Genomic DNA, 1,447 nt, shown 5'->3' on the forward strand with positions numbered 1-1,447 from the left:
GAATTGGGTCCCCGTGGGGAGAGAGCCTTGGCTAGGGTTAGGGTTCAATCCAGGGGAGTCGCCAGGGCAGAGGCAACACCAGTCCCGTGATCTCCCTGGAGTGCCGATGTGAGGTTGCATGCCCTGGTGGTAGATTTAGTTGTTTGGGTTAGGATTAGGGTCAGGTTTAGGGTGGGGTTAGATCCCAGGAGGCTCCAGGGGTTGATCATCCAGCAGGGGTTACCAGGACCCAATCAGGAGACGGCAGGGACTTGGCCTGGAATAGCCAGGCGCCCTGAGGACCAGTCTGGGGTCCAGGATCTTCGAGGGGAGACCTGGAAGACAGGAGGGCCTCCTGGAGCCCCAAGCAGTAGCCACCAGGCCAGTGACTGGTACCTTAACGGGTGTGTGTGTGTGTGTGTGTGTGTGGCAAGGGCATGGAAGTGTGAGGAAACCCAGGCTTGGAAGGGCTGGGTGGGGTCCAGGTGCTCTGGTGCTGGCTGCGGATACCCCAAGGTGGGAGCTTGGCCTCAGCTGCTCCCCCCACAGCAGGAGAGGTGGGGGGGGGGTTGAGTTGGGGAGGGGAGACTGGACATGCGCGGCAGGGAACCGGCCAGCAGTTCCAGAGGGAGCATCAGGGCCACTCCCAGGTGGGGCCTGTCACTGTGAGCCCAGCAACGGGGGAGTCCAGCCCCTACTCTGTCACCCCCGCCACCAGGCACCATCTGTGAAGGGGACAAGTTGCGCCGACGCCCCGCAGACACAGGAGCGCTGCCTGGCCAGCATGGCTGCTGGAGCCCCGCAGGACCTTGGCAGGCCAGGGGCCACACCTGCCCAGCAGATGCCACGCTAAACAGATACTCCCAAGTCCAGCAGCCAACGACGTGGATCAGCAGGGTCCAATCCAGGTCTCCACCACTAACGCCCTGTCCCCGCCACTCCCCAGAACAGTGGGGACACCAGCTCACAGGGCTTCTCCCACTCTCTGCTCTGGGTCTTCACCTGGAGCGGGCCCCTCACCGAGACCCCCGCCCCTCACTGAGACCCCGCCCCTCACCAAGACCACACCTCCCACAGAGACCCGGCCCCCACAGAGCCCCCACCCCACACAGAGACCCCGCCCCCACAAAGACGCCTTCTCTCACACAGACCCCGCCCCGGGCAGGCCAGAGGCCCCAGCGCCCACAGACAGTCTGGCTGACCTCACCCCTGCAGCGGCCTCGGCTGAGGGGCATGGGAACTTGTGTGTCCTGCACGTCAGTGGGCGCGGCCCCCACCGAGAGTTCTGCCAGCTGCCACAGGAACACAGCCACATGCTCCGCGGCTGCTCCATCGAGACCCTGGCGGAGGGAAAGTGTAAGACTCGCGCTCCGTGCTGGAGGGGACATATAAGGGCCACACACAGCAAGGGGCACGAGCCCACGCTCGTTACCACACAGCAGGTCAGGCTGGGCTCGGTCACCCCAGG

Source organism: Suricata suricatta, unplaced genomic scaffold (genome assembly GCF_006229205.1).
Source record: "Suricata suricatta isolate VVHF042 unplaced genomic scaffold, meerkat_22Aug2017_6uvM2_HiC HiC_scaffold_174, whole genome shotgun sequence".
Lineage (NCBI taxonomy): Eukaryota > Metazoa > Chordata > Mammalia > Carnivora > Herpestidae > Suricata > Suricata suricatta.